Source organism: Mixophyes fleayi, chromosome 1 (genome assembly GCF_038048845.1).
Source record: "Mixophyes fleayi isolate aMixFle1 chromosome 1, aMixFle1.hap1, whole genome shotgun sequence".
NCBI classification, from domain to species: Eukaryota; Metazoa; Chordata; class Amphibia; order Anura; family Limnodynastidae; genus Mixophyes; species Mixophyes fleayi.
The window spans coordinates 295,555,847-295,571,877 of NC_134402.1; the positions used below are offsets into that span (position 1 = coordinate 295,555,847).

Consider the following 16,031-nt stretch of genomic DNA (forward strand, 5'->3'; position numbering starts at 1 on the left):
ACACATCTGATATAGTCTAGGTTAAACAAGATGAAAAGAAAGTAACGAAAAGGAACCTAGTTTAAAAGGTTGGTTTGTCAGACATTACATGGCACTGCCTATGTGTGAATAGAAGTCTATATTAATATTTGTCACATTGCCTGAAGAGAACACTAACTGCCAAGTTTGTTCTTGCAGTCTGTGGACATTCTTTTTTTTCTTTTCAATGATAACCCAGCCTTGCGTTTAATGTAAAAGCAAACAGGATATTACTAAATGTAGACGAGTACCATGTGGACAAGATCATATAGAAATCAGGATCCAAATAAGAGGTGAGAAGGATAAAAAGATAGGCATCTAAATTATTTGAATGTCAAATAAACAGAAAAGCCATTTCACCACTACACAAAACAGGAAACTTTTGCTCTAGTTGTATATAAAATCATTGGTATCTACACATGCTACATCTAAGCTTATGGACAAATAACCACATTCAGGAGCAGTGAACAATAAATGCATTGTACTCCGTGTGGCACAAAGCTCTTACTTTTTGATTAAAGATTATGAACTTCTCGGATCTCTCCTAAGCCAGAGTATATTAGACACAAGGGTAGCTACAAAACTACATTCTACACTCGTTATAGATTTATTTTAAAGCACACAATCATTTTGAAATATTAACACATTATTTTGTTTTTATTATTAATTGGAGACAACTTAATAGGACAGAAGTGTGAAACCTCTGAGTATCAGAATCTGTTTTGGTGTCTCGACTGCAAGAGATGCAATCTTTTGGGGTTCCAGAAAGTGGCAGACAGACACTTGGGTTTTCACAGCTTTAAAAAAAAAAAAAAATGTTGAGCACCACTAGACTAGAAGTGGGATGTAAAACTGTGTTCAGAAAAAAATGACTAATATTGCTAACAATCTAATATATAAATGCTTAGTGGCGTCTGTGTGTGTGTGGAAAAAAAACAACAAGTTGCAGCGCCACCTGCTGGGCAGAGTTATACACTGACCTACTAAATTCTTAGTGTGTGTTGGAAAAAAAATTCAAAAAGGGCTGAAATTTGGTAGGGCTCAAACTGATTTTCGTGAGGTAATTTTACCTCATGAACACACATGTGTAGAGGCGTGCGTGTGTGTGTGTGTGTTTTTGTGTGTGTGTGTGTGTGGAAAAAACTATTTTCTCAGAAAGGGCTCATCCAATTGACCTGAAATTTGGTATACTGACATTATTTGACAAAAAAATTAGAATAGTCAAGTCAGTTAACTTCCATCATCCCCCCTTCCCCCGTGAGAGGGGTAGTAAAGGCTAAATTTACGAGTTGAGGGGTCAAACTCATTTTCGTGAGGTAATTTTACCTCATGAACACACATTAAAAAGGCCACTTGCGTCGGGAACTAACGCTCTTCCCCTGAGGAGGCCTGGGCTAGGTCCAAATGCATGACAAGAACCTTTTTAAGACCTTAAGTAGCTTGATTTGACTAGAATGCATGAGTATCATGCACGGGTTAACTTGTGTCATATAAGCCTCTAATATGAAGGGGGAACAGCCAGTGAAAAAGGCTCATTAATATTTCAGAAAAATTGTATTGCAGGCAGGAAAAATGCTGCTGGAAAAGCTCCACCTAAGCTTGGTTTAGGCAGGAAATACTGTCCCCCACAGTACGTCCCTTCAACTTCCCAAAGCCTATATGTTAAGTAACGCAGGGCCCCCCAAAACGACAACAGTGCCAGAGAATGAGCTTTTCAAAAATTGATAAAAATAATTAACAGGCACGGCAGAAAATGCAGTGCAAAGATAACATCCCTCGGCCTGGACGCACACTCTGTTGAGCACTAAAACATGCAAACAAGCTGAAGTTAAGTTAAACATCAAGCTATTTTTGCAGATATATTTTAGCTTCCAAGTTCCTGAGAAATATAAAGAATATAAAAGATGCTAATAGCCTACCATATAACTATTACACACATATATAACCCCTAACCTGAATACTGAGGGTTAACAGTACACAACTGACTTTGAGACAAATATGTAAAAACCTCCAGTGTGAACTGCAGCCTCTATTTATAACCAACTTTGAAAAGCAGCTCTGGTGTCTTGCAGATAAAGTTAACGAAAGCCCTAATACAGGTCTAGCAGGTCTGTAGCCAAGACATTCCACCATGTTTAATGAACTTTACTGAACTAATTAAGGACTACATCAGTCGCTAGCTGGTATCTTTAAGCCCGGGGGGTGGAGGGTAGGGGTGACACTCTGCTCAGTAGCCTATTAGGAACATCATAAAGGAGGGCAGGGGGCAGATGTCCCCCAGCCCATGGATACAGGTAAAAGACTCCGCTTTCTATTGTATAAAGTATGCTGTGTCAGGGTTGAGAACAAAGAAATAGTGACACCAACTGTGAAACCAAGCTTACAGTTCAAAAGCAACTTAATTAAAAAGTTAGCTACATATGTCATAATGGACACACCTCAAATGAGTTATCTGTTTTGTATGCAGGAAAATAAATGTTAAATTATTGTCTGTTTTCATGTTCTATGTTTGAAGACATTTCCTTTTGCACAAATGGTAAATCCATTACGCTGCCCTGAAATGGCTTTCAGGGCAGCACATGGATTTACCGACCAAGATGGCATCATTTACAAAGGGTGCAAAAGTTTGCGCCATCATGCTGAGTTGGCTTTAATGGTGAAGAAGTTGCTTTGAGGATGGGGGGGGGGGGGGGTGAGATGGTTTACATGAGATAATGATGGAGAAGGAGGGAGCATAGCCCCTTTCTCCCGTAAAGGCATTTGATGTGGCAGAGATTGGGTATTGTCCTATAGTTCTAGTGAGGACACATGCCTAATGCATTGCACATTTGTGCAGAAAAAAAGAAATTTAATAAACACAGTCTAAATGTCTGCTAAATATCATGATTAAATTAAGACATCAACAATATATTAGGAGAAATATAAAGTTTAAAATAAAGGGAGGGGGGGTCCTAAAATGGTAGTACGCTGGGCTTTGAAAATACATTTCCTTTCGTCCACAAAGGACCAGGAAATCGATGCACACCTTGAAAAGCGTGAAAAGGATCTGATATGAAAGTAAAGAACTTGCGGTATCACAGGGCAATTGTTCAGGTGGAGAGGTGCTGCATGATGTTTTGGCACATAAAATATAGGGAGTCTTATCTGAAAAGATACCGAAGGCTGAACTTCATATTAACTGTTTAACCCGTCTGCAGCAAGCACAGTCACAGCTAGTGCACTGGACTTAACCTTCTGTTTGTATCCACTCAATGCCAATCAGTCCAAATCCCTCCCTGTATAGGCTGCAGCACTGAGTCCTTGTTAGACTGACTGCATGCAAATGATAAGCATTTTATGCACACAAGCAAAGGGGCACTACCCTCTTTCTAATCTTTATTATTACATATCAGGACATTCATTATATTTTTTTCAAATGTAAATCCTTGGTGCGGACTATATGATTTTATGTAACAAATAACAGATTTTACTTTGTAATTTATTAAACAAAAAAATAAGACAAAATAAAGAAGGCCATGTGTGAAAAGTAAGTACACCCCAAATACAGTAGTCATACGATCACAGTGAAGTTTCTTAATTAGGGGATGCATCAAACATAAACTAGCAAAGACCAAATAAAATGTAGTAATCATCTCATGTAGTAAGATTTCTCCTTGAGACCAACATAAAAAGGAAAAGACATGGGCGGAATAGTAATAAAGACAGTCTATACCAGTGGATTGCAAACTTTTTCAGTTCAAGGCACCCTTAGGGCCTCCATAGTTTTTTCAAGGCACCTCTAAGCCAAAATAATTACCAAGTAGTCCCCCGCCTTGCTTACCACAGGCCCTGGCCATTGTGAGATCGCCGAGGCACCCCAGGGAGCCTAGGCACACAGTTTGGGAACCACTGGTCTATACACAAAAAAAGGTATTGGAATTATCTGGTACAGGAGTAAAAAAGGCTGAGGTGGCGTATACTGCCAATAAAACTCCCAATTCAAGAAAAAAAACTGGTGGAAGGCCAAAAGACAACACCTTGACCGGGTTAAAAACCAAAACCTCACATACTGATCTGCAGATACATAGATAGAAATTATTATTTTTATTAATATAGCGAAAAGACAGAGAAGGCTCAGTGGTTTCCTGTTCATCAAATATGTGTTGGGTCTTAGTTGTTAAGCAAAGTGACATAAATATATGTTTTAAGGCTTTTTATGACACATGCACTTGAAGCAGATACTCCTTCCAACCTTAGAACTGATATTAATCTCAAAATAATTAACGCAATAAGATATGCCCTTAACAATTGATGAGGAATTAAAGGCAATAATATATTTTCCCTAAAACAAAGTGGTAAAGCCAGATGGAATCCTCATAGAAATGTAAAAAAAAAAGGAAGATTTGGTGGATGTAGCCCCTCATCTCTTGACTAGATTTTACAGTGCATGTGAGAATGGATCTTTAAAAAATAAAAAATTATTATACAGAGAGATCAAATTGTTCTGGTCAAGTCAATGGATATAAATATCAGGCGTCTTGTGTCTAACGTTCAAATCGCCCATGACAATTCCTACACTGGGCTTGTTCTTTGAAAACTACTAAAGAATGACTCAAAATAGGAGTACATAAAATGGGTCAACAGTATATAATATATAATTGGCCAAACGTTTTCGTTGGTGGACTTACCCTATCTGCTTTTGTGCTACATAGGAGCACTAAACAGGAATCACCCCATTCCTGGCCTTGTTTGCGATTGCGATTTACCTCTAAACTCCATCACATACTGAAGGCCACATACAAGGTTTGCAGATTGGTTCCCTAAATGAACCCCATGCTTCTCTATTCCAAGCACTTTGAGTCATATGCATTTGGTGGCTACCAAAGTTTGATAATAAACTGAAATAAGTTCTTCATTTTCCAGATTGATTCACATTCTTGTGAAGATATGCTCTTAGAATACCTCTTATTGTGGTCTACTTTATTCAAAGACCTTGGGATTAGTCACTACATTAGTCACTAAGATGGGAGAATACATTGGTCTTTTCACAATTCCAGTCATAGAAGTCAAAGCCATGACAGATACATAGTACACTTTGCCCTTTATGATGCCTGGTTGCAGCAATCTTTTACAAATAGTATTCCTCCCGCAGATAGTTTGTGTTACAAATTCGCCATTTATTATACCCACTTGAATCTTTAAAAGCATACACTGCTGTTACATGTGGGAAGGAAGAAAGTATAGGCTGAAATATGGGTATGACCATGCCCAGTGTATTTATGCATTATGTGGCTAGACAGTACCAAGCCTCACGGTGGACAGAGCATACGTAAAAACTTTGCTTATATGTTTGAGAAGGCCCGCTGCAAGTTTGTCAAAGGTCTTAAACTTGTAATTTTCACTGTCCTGCAGGCTATTGAGCCATGTACTACATATATTCCAGCAGCTATTCCATGTATGGGCAAAATTACAAAGGTTGGCTGAATGTCAAGGGATGTTCACACCTTTATATGGATAATGGAAAGTATTTTCCTCTTTATTTGATTTTTTGATTGACCTTACAAATGATGTAGATATTTACAAATGAGACAAGCTGTATATATAATACCGTGTGCCCAGATATCGCTATGTCCCCTGTGAAGTCTATTGTCCTGACAAGTAGTTTCTTGGACTTCTTGTGTTTCCTAGGATTCTGTTCCTGTGTGTTTCTGGTTATTCCCTCCGCCCCAGGCAGCGCCTGGCTGTTCCCTCCGCCCCAGGCAGCGCCTGGCTGTTCCCTCCGACCCAGGCACTACCTGGTTGTTCACTCCGACCCAGGCACTACCTGGTTGTTCCCTATCTGGCATAAACCATTCTATTCAAGCCTGACAGTCACGTCAGATACCTGTAAGAAGAAAAGGCTGTGATCTGCGAAGGGGTAGCAGCTAAGCTCATACCTCGTTGCGAGGGGTCCCTGGTGAACACCTACCCTTCATTACACTCTGTGCTCCATTATAGGTCGAGCTAAATCGAACTGACTGTATGAATCCTGAAGTGCATGTGAGCAATGATATTTCCCTTAGTTCCCCTAATTGATTTAAACAAATTTTATTAAACAGGGCATATTAATAATTTTACAGGTGCTTGGAATAGGAAGATAATTAACCATAGGTCCTAAATGTTTAAAAAAAAAAAAAAAAGGAGGTATGTACATGCTCTCATCATGTGGATTGTTGTACAACCAGTTGCGTTTGGAATGACTGATTACCGAATGATTTGCTTCTGAGCAGCATGGGCATCTATGTTTATTGGTGTTTATTGGAAATTAGGAAGACAATTTCAAAGATCTTATTAAAAACAAAGGCTAAGTGAAAGCATTCAGAGAGCAAACCTACACAAAGTGACACTGTATCATCCCTTGTATTCAGATAGCTGGCTAATCAGTATAAATAATTTAGACTTTTAATAGCTTTAAAAAAAGAAAAAAAATATTGTTCATATTATGTGTGGATACGTATTACAGAGCAAGTTATACTTTGGAAAGCATCTGCAATTAATTAATGAGAACACAAACTTCATTTGCACATTAACAACAATATGGAATTTGTGGTTAACAAGGTCATATGTCTCCAGGGCTGGCTCTCGGAGATCCGACACCTCCCTGCCCGGAGTTGGTGAATGTGCCACGAAGCCCCTTTGGCACTCTATGGCGCATGTATGGAAGTGGCATTACTGCGCCCTGATATCAGTGCTTGTTCCAATACCTGCTCAGTTATCCACCATGCAGCTACTCAGTACTTCAAATCATCTGCCTCTGTATAAACGGCTTGGACTATTCTTAAAGCTATGTACACAAGACAAGATGAGAAAATCGTAGAGCAAAGGCACCAACATACCAAAAAAGCAACGTAGTTTGAGTGTATGGTGGGGGCATCCAAGGCGAGCATTTTTTTTCACCGCACTGCTCACAATTAGTACATAGTTATAGTTTCAATAGGATTTGAGACCATCCCCTCCCCCCATCTCCAGTTTTTATGTTGCCATTAGGAGCTGCTAAGCCAGTATGTAATCTATCACAGCATTAGTAATAACAAAGTCAACTAGCAATAACAAAACCTTATTAGTAAACATCTCTGTCAACCAATAACATACAGTATGTTGTACCTTCGTATCACTTGTTTTGCTGTAATATGTTACAACTACACCACTATAATACACGGATCCCAGATCTGGGGTGTGGGGGATGCAGTTGAATGGAGGAGGAGGATCAGATGTAGAGAAAATTCTTTTTTTTACCCTTTACTACATATCCCACACTGATACTCAATATGAAGCGTGTTAGTGCTGAATTGCAGTAGAAAAAAGCACAACAAATCCTCAATATAATTACTTAGCATGATCATTACATTCAGACATAGATAAGATTTATAGTTAGATTTCTATTTTCTCATTGAAATGATTAGACCACTGTTTTCTCAACTTATATGCAACATTTTTGTTTATTGTGGTTCAGTCTCCTGCACTTAACTACATACAATTTAGGATTAGCAGACACTGGAGACAAAATTTACAAGCTATAAACACAAAACAACTATAGAACCAAAATGTCTCTTAACAATTCTCTTGAGCCATATAAATGGTTTGTGTAATGTGTAAGCATTCGAGATTAAAATCTCCCAAAATGTTAGTTTGTCCCTCTTCCTCCAACCCCATTTTGGTTTAAAGAACTGGATGTGGTCAAAAGTATCAAGCAATTTATGTTGCTTTTCTGTGTTTTCTATCAGACATTTATTGTGAAATATATAATTACTGCAATAGATTATTATTACTACTGCCCCCTACAATTTTTGTAAACTATTATTTTAAGTAACCAACATGAAGTCCCTTTAAACCCTTGATTTATAAATGTAATAAAAATTTACCACAAATCAGATCTGACATTTCAATGTATACAATATTGAATCACAGTAGTATTATTACAAGCCACTGTATGGAATGTAGTCAGACAACATAGTGTTCTAAACTGACAAGGCAAACTGACACAATCTAAAGATACTTATGTTGAAAATCATGCTATTCCCATGCATGTTTTTTCCATCACTGTATCTCAGATATTCCTAAATGGCAACTGGCTTACAATCTTGTATTTATAACATAATATATGCAACACTATATATGGAAATGCTTAACTTATTCTATATTGATGCATTCAATTTTGGACTGTGTGTCCATCCAATGCTTAATATGCAGTACCAACATGTGGTGGTGAACATCTGGTAATGAAGGCAGTGAGAAGCACCAGTGCCTGCGCGTTCCACTCAGCACGCAGTGACGTTTTGTGGAACGTAAGCTGCGTTCCACCGCCACAAAGAGGCTGTTTTTCAGAACTCTGCTGCAGAGTGAAGCAGTGCTGTCCACCAATAGCAAGTACAGAATAGCACTGCACATTCGCTTTTCAGTGTGATGGAATGTCAAAATTGTTGCTGCAACAGTGTAAGCCTGCTTTAAAAAAAAAAAAATCCCAATCCTGGATTTAAGTCTGTTTTCCATTCCAATTATTTTCTTGGCATGTCCAATGTTCATAAACCCAATGGGTTTCATTCATTAAGGAAAGTAAAGCAAAAAAAAATGAGTGATTTTGAACCTTGGAAAAACCATGTTGTATTGGAGGGGAGGTAAATTTAAAATGTGAGGACAGATTTATAGTTGGGGTAGAGCATGTCCTAGATTAGCTTTTGATGTCAGTGTAAAAATAAAGCTATCAAGTATTTGCATCCTACATGAATAAATAACCAGTATTTTCTTTATGTGCAAAATAATAAACTCATTATACCCCTTGCAGTGCAACATGGTTTTGCCAAGTTTGAAAGTTACTAATTTATTTGCTTTACTTTCCTTACTGAATCAGGCCCAATGTGTAGAAATGGTGATATATATATATATAATTTGTAGCACTCTGTATTTTACATGATATCATAAAAAGAAACAATTATATAAAACAAACAAGATATTGATGTTATCATGCATCTACTAAACATATACTCTTGCAATCTTGTGCTGATTTCAAACACCATTAGTGACAAAGGGGCACATTTACCAACAACCGCATATAATGAAAAATAGTTTTTAATCCTTATCGCATTGATAAGGATTGAACTATTTCTCATATTTATGAAAAAACCAACACAGGAACAGTCATTCCGAAAAACGGCTGTTCCTGTGAAGTGTATCACTTAGCCAACACTTTCTTTTCTCTTGCAGTCAGTGATGTTCTTCGGCTTCTTTGTAATCGTTGTGCGTATGCGCCGATCACAAAATTCACACACATGTGCACAGAGCAGCACTTTGTAAAACAGAGAAAGGCAAATTAGCATGTGACAGGGAGGGATCACATGATCCCTCCACACATGTGCAGTTCTGCTCTTCGGAGCAAAGCTGTCTTCAGTGAAATTTTTCAATTAAGCTGGCGTGCATTAACATGCTAAAAAAAACGATAATTTTTTTTATTTATTTTTTATCAACCTTTAGTAAATAGCATTACAGGGCAGTGCCCATACACTGTTATGGGGACTATTCAGTAAAACGAAAACATACGCAAAGCGGCAGATATCAATGATAACTGCTGCGATGCAGTGATAGTAAATAAGAATTTTGTTTTCGGGGATTGAACATACTTTTTAGTTTCATAAATAGGCCCCTAAGAGACATGATTCCTCACCCTTGTGTAATAAATTGCTGCAAAAGAAAATTGATAAAAGCATCAAACTTATATCATTATTCTCAATGAAATGAACTCCAAAACCAGAAAACACACACATAGGGGGATAATTCAATTGACCGCGTTTTATTTTTTTCCCTGCAGCGTAAAAAAAAAAAAAAAAACCCACGCAGGTTTTTAACTGTTATAGCGACTGTTTTTAGTTAACGCAACATTAAAATTCGTGCAATTCAATTCAAAAAGAGGTAACGCTACCCCCGCGCGTTAATCATTGGTGTTTGCGAGTTTTTAGGGGAGTGTTTAACGCGGTCATGTATTAAAAATAAATAAACAAAAAATATCTACATTACAGTACTTTCTTTATTTCACTATTTTTTACTATAGAATCATCTATACCATGTCAAAACACATTAGTACATACATATTTGTACAAAAAAAACCATTAAATATAACTAATTAAATATATTTATGTATTTTATTTTTTTTCATTATTGTTTTAAAATAATATCAACTTTTTGATGTTATGCATTACTGACAAACATAGTTTATCTTTTTTTTTCATTATTACATGATTTCAAATAGTTTTCTTAGGTTTTTTATTTTTAGCACACCCCAAGGAGGTGCGAGATAAAACAGCATATTGGCCTGTTTAACGCGCCGCATTAAAAAACAATGGACTATCTTTTAACGCAGCGGGCTCTCACCCACCCTTTACTTTCGATAGACCTTCTACTGGAGCGCGAGAGGACCATTTCATGAAAAAACGGAGTGTTAAAAATGGAATTGAATCGCGGGTAAAGTTTACCCGCTCCAAAATGTAAATAAACTAAAATGTAAATAAGCTAAAATGAATTAACGCGGTGTTAAAAAATATCTTGCGGTCAATTGAATTCCCCCCATATAGTGTAATATGTCCGATAATAATAAGTACCAAGCGTAATGTCTGTGAATTTACACTCACATTGAGAGAATTGGATCATCCATGTTGCAAAAGTATCTTTAGCTGCTCCACTTTCCCAAGAAATAATGAAACTTTTAAACAGATCTAAAATTCACTTCATTGTGTTCCATAAGTATCATATAGGAAAAAAATAGAAAAAAATAAATAAAAATCTTCCTCTAAGTGTATTACTTCAAACCATGTACAAAGATTTAATGTATAAATCCTTAGATCAAAATATATAAAACACTGCACATCACAAACTAAAATAATCCCCTTTGGTATAATGAATATTCTGTCAGACTCAGGATGTTAGGAGTGCGTCTATAATTGAATGCAGCCAGTATCGATGTTTAATGATTTGGCTACCTCAGAAATACGTTCATGGTGAGTCTGGAAAGCTGGAGTCCTGTTATTATACTTTCTCTCACCGACACGTCACACAGTTGAATCTTTTCCAATCTGGCCAACAAATCAGCGAATATTAGGCAAATATTATAATTAGCCAATTGAATTACTTTACAATGAAATCATTTACAATTTGGCTGTCCTTTGATAATGAATGTCAGCAACCTATGACTTTGTGAACCCCAACTGTCTGCTGGCAGTGCTTGTTGCTGCTATTGGCTGTAGGCGGTGCCACTAGAAGTTGGGGAAGAAACCAATTCACAAGAATGGAGCTGAACTGTATCTGATTGCAGCAATTTTAACTTACATTGCTTTTAGACCTTTATTTGGCCACATTCACATTGTATGTTGTACTACAAATATCACACTCTGGTTCCAGATTGGCATCTCTATCAGAAAGAACTATATTAGGTGTTATTTTTCATTTTAGGACTGGAAACCAACAATTCTTGGTACTGAACTAAACCCAAATGTTCCTTTAACAAAAACAAAACAAACAAAGAAACAAAGAAACAAAGAAACAACAAAACACACACAACTACTAAAAACTTTATAAACCTGCCAAACCAATTCCTGAATTCTGTGCATCCCTAATGTAAATTCTGGCAAAGAAATACCATAAATATATACAAATGAAGTATTCCTTATTCCTATGCATCTACTTAACATTTATGCAAAACCAAGGCAAATCTCTGTTTACATGTAGGTTATAAATAACCAGACATGTTGTGCAGCACACAATACTCTTGACAAAAAAAAAGCCTGTTAGAGGCTTTAATTTTATAATTTTACATTATGGTCTTTAACATAGTTTTCTGATAAAACAAAGGCTAATATGTTGGATTTTTCAAAAAATCTCCTCCCAAATACAACCTTGTAAAGCATACTTGCTAACTCTCCCTGAATGTCAGGGAGACTCCCTGAAATAGGGGTGATCTCCCTCACTCCCTGAAGAGTCTGGCATTCTCCCTGATGCTGAGCCAGTATAAGACGTGGTTGCCTTTACCATCTGTGGCATGATGACACAGTTCAGAAATTGTGTCCTATGTCCATGTATTGATGCCTATGGAGGTGGCCATTTTCATGGAGACCAAGATTTAATCAAAGACTGACAGGTAAGACAACATGACTTCAGTAATGGAGACAGAAATGTAAAAGACACTTCAGTCTCTAAAGATTCATTAGCTGCTTTTCTTTAAGCATAGTTGCCTGCTCTCTTGGAATATCCGGAAGACTCCTGCATTTCTGGGAGACCTCCCGGGCTCCTGGGACAGCAGGGCAACCTCCCAGTTCTCGCCCCCACAATAGAGAAGTAATGGGGGGGTGGGGCTTAATGACACTAATATTGCATCATCTTAGCCACACCCCCTGCTGTAATTGGCCAAAATTGAGACAATCGTTTAGGGGTCGGGGCCAAAATGATGCAGTTCATCAAACCCCGCCCCCACATGCCCACCTCCTCCGGGATCTCCCTGAAGCCAACGAGGAAAAGTTGGCAAGTATGTTGTAAAAGGATGCACTCTTCAAATGATCTGTTTTTACTTATTTGTTGCACCTGTATGAGTAGCCAGACATCTCAGCTTATTTCAATTATATGTTTATTATTATTATTTATGGTGTTAAAAATAAACTTTCCTATTACTCAAAAATTATCAACCACTTTGTGGCCAAAAGCATTTATTTTCCATTTTCTCTACAGGTGGCAGTGCATATGCTGTAGGTACATTGAAAATCAATATATAACAAGTTGGATAGATACATTTTGTCCTATATATAGTCATACCTCCCAACATTGCCCTGGAGGTGATCAGGACATGAGCATGGCAGTGCAGACACATAAATGAAACATGTGGCCACGCCATGTAAGAACAATTCTTGTTGTTCCACTCTTAAAAAAAAATGCTATGAATAGCTTCGCTCACCAGTAGCCAGATACATACCTCCCAATATCCTGGAGGTGGGGACAACCGTGGTAACTGCAGAGACAGTCCGCGTAAATCAGGAAATTATGTCAAGCTGCATTTCACACCGGAATCTTCCTACATTAATATGAACTCCCATCACTACTCTGTGGATTTGGGGACCATGCTCTGTGACTCTCTACTTCCCTTCATTCAACTCCTCACACTGCCTCCCACAAGATCAACACACTTTTTTTTATTGAAAGCCCAAAATCGGGCTTTCACCCTAGTGCTCGAAAAAAATAAGTGTGAAACTTAAAAAACGTGCTCCAAGGTGTCGTTTAGACCCTCCTCCAAAGAGAAAGGGTCCCTCTATCCCCGACCCCCGGATCCATAAGGGACAAGGGTCTTCAGACCCCCTTCGCCGCAAGGCTAGGGGGGTCCCGCCGAAGCTTCCCCCTTGGAACTTGTGCCTCTCCCCGAAAGAGAAGACCTCAGATGGTTTCAGGGAGGTGAGAGCCACTAGGACCACACCACCCCCCCTAGATTCTCGGGATCAGGACCCATAAGGTCTCCAGCACCTCCTCAAATCCGTGAAAAAAAACATATAAAAAAGTGAAGTGACAAACAGTGAGAAAAAATAAATAAATAAATAAATTAGTGCCGTGCAAAACGGCCCCAGCCTTTGGGCCGAGATCAACACACTTAACACGTCTAATGATAGGACTGTCTACAATGGCAATCTGAAACACTTTTGAGGTCTTAATCTTCAAAGGAGTCTCACAATACCCTTAATCTAGATAACAAGTTAAATCAATACATTTAAATCAAAGAAAGAGACACCTATCTGTAACAAGATATTAGCAGGAATTTTAAATAACTGTATAGTAAACAAATCTGACAATACACCAGGAAGGAGCTGGAGTCCACAGGTAAAAGCTCAGAGGGCAGCTGCACCTCAGCACCGCAGTCTACTGACAATAATGCAAAAAAAATATAAAACAATTATAGGCACATATTAATAATGAGTACATTATTCTCCAAGCTGACCAAGAACTTAATTGTATGATCGGGTTACATTAACTTTATATGAACCAAGTAAGCAGTGAAAAAAAAAAAGTGTTCTTTTGGCATTATTTATTTAACCAAGGAAACCATAAGCAGATGCAAATATATGTTAAACATTTCACATGGCACAAACCCTAGGACAGAGCTAACCCTACATACATTACCCACTCCTCCAGGCAACTCTCTGGGTAGAATATTACATATAATATCGACCCTTCTGATCCATAATTATTGCTGTAAAACACAGCAGGGGTTACACCCTTCATGGCCACATTAACTTAAAAGACACAAACCGAGCACTCTTTTGAAATCCACATCATAATCTATACTGTAATAAAATGCCATACAACTACAGGGCAAAGCTCGTTCAGTGTAAACAGTGGAAAGTGGTCGTGAAAGCACAGTGGTTACAGTTCACTACAGCAGCATGACACTAGGGCCATTGAGTAACTACCATCTGCAGAGAGGGAACGTGGTAACGGGTTATTACGTTACTTTACCATTAATAACATTACGCCTTTTATTCCGATGCCAGCGCGATCTATGCCCTTAGCAAAGCGTTCTGAGCAACACTTACCTCTGGCCGGCTTTCTCTGCGGCCAACTCCTGATTAACTTCTGCCCCCACTCACTCACTCTTCTTGATCCCTAATGCCCAAAACTTGTCACCTCCAAGCGCTCCGTGCGTGTGTGACACCTCTCTTGTCAGCACCCCGCCTCTGTGCCGCGATCGGCCGCCAGACTCATCAATCACTCTGCAGCGCTCCGGGGGTTTCTCGCGTTAAGCGCGTTGCCGGGCAACCAATGGTCAATCAGTGACAGAGAGCAGAGGAAGAGGAAGTAACGCTGTGATGGGGAAGGGAGGGACTGTGCATAGGCGCATGTGAGCAGGTATAGATTGAGGACTAGTATAATCAATCACTAGTTACACGTCATATGTCATTCTGGATTATTAAGTTTAGAGTCCTGAATTATTCCACCACGTCTTGAGCTGCTTTGTTGGAATAGTGCAGAACCCTCAGGGTTACAGTTTTCCACTTATGTAAAGTCAGACTAAAATGTAACTACAAATTAGCATCAATACAATATTACATTTGTTCTCTTTGATTTAGAGAGTTGATATTAATAGTGTTAAGAAGCTGCCCTGTACTTCCTGCAGGGCGTGTTAGTGGACGACACAGTTGTTATATTAAGAACCGAGTACGTGGCAGTTCTGACAATGATTGTTTAATTTTATGCACTCCGGCTACAAGCGGCGTTTATTGTGTTTAAAAGATTACTGTGTTTATTTATGTGTTGCAATTGTATGATTAGTCACAGATCTGAGCTTATTTAAATTGTGAGTCTGCTATTTTATGTATGTTTTTAAAAAATTAAATTTCCCATAACTAAATGGGGGGGGGGCGATTCAATTGACTGCAAGTTTTTTTTTGCTGCCGAGTTCAAAAATCCCTGTGTGTGTTTTGACCCGCTGGCGGGACCATTTTTAGCTAACCCTGCGTGAAAAAATTGTGCACTTCAATTGAAAAACAGGTAACGCTGCCCCCGTTCTTTAATCATTGGTGCTTGCGAATTTTTAGAGGAGTGAAGGGGAGGGTTTAATACAGTCATGTATTAAAAAAAAAAAAAAGGTTTGTCACACATTTGCATACATTAGATTGCATTACACAACCATTCTATTTTATAATATCTACATACCAGGGCCATCTCTTCCATTGGGCACGATGGGCAGCTGCCCGGGGGCCCCACGGGCAAGGGGGTCCCATAGGCACGGCTCTTAATGAGAATAATTTTTATTTATGTTTTTTCATTCTTTTTTTTTAAATAAAATCAACTATTTCATGTTGTACATTACTGATAAACATAGTTTATCTTTTTTTCATTATTACATGATTTCAAATAGTTTTCTTAAGCTAGGTACACACTACAGAATTTTCCACCAACTTTTTATGCCAATTGATTTTGCATCCGATCGATGGTCCAATCGCTCGGTCCATGGACTGCATACACACTAGCCTTGT

The 16,031-nt window shown here is 38.3% G+C and overlaps 1 protein-coding gene across 1 annotated transcript in view; it reads right to left on the reverse strand.

Annotated features, from left to right (window-relative positions):
- The window catches only part of GOLM1 (golgi membrane protein 1), a 39,370-nt gene extending 24,554 nt beyond the window's left edge, over nt 1-14,816 (reverse strand). The window contains exon 1 of the mRNA XM_075211070.1: nt 14,589-14,816. The gene's annotated coding sequence lies outside the window, so the exon portion shown is untranslated. The remainder of the gene's footprint in view (nt 1-14,588) is intronic.
- Between the last annotated feature and the right edge of the window lie 1,215 nt (nt 14,817-16,031).